Genomic DNA, 228 nt, shown 5'->3' with positions numbered 1-228 from the left:
TGCGCGTAGATGGAGGTATTGCATGTGGTTTCGTCGTATTTGCATAGATGGCGGTGCTGTGTTTTGGCAGTATGCTTGGCGTAGTTTCCTTGAATTCCTGTAGATGGAGGTGTCGTTTATGGGCTGGATGTCAATGTAGTGTACTCACATTCCGAGAGATGTCGTTCGTGTGCCCGTCGGTGGCATTGTCAACGTCGTCCAATAGGGGGCGGTATGGTGCGACCATTC

This window comes from Schistocerca nitens, unplaced genomic scaffold, assembly GCF_023898315.1.
Source record: "Schistocerca nitens isolate TAMUIC-IGC-003100 unplaced genomic scaffold, iqSchNite1.1 HiC_scaffold_286, whole genome shotgun sequence".
Taxonomy (NCBI): Eukaryota; Metazoa; Arthropoda; class Insecta; order Orthoptera; family Acrididae; genus Schistocerca; species Schistocerca nitens.
The sequence above is the reverse complement of the archived record's forward strand: the minus strand, read 5'-3'. Positions refer to the sequence as shown.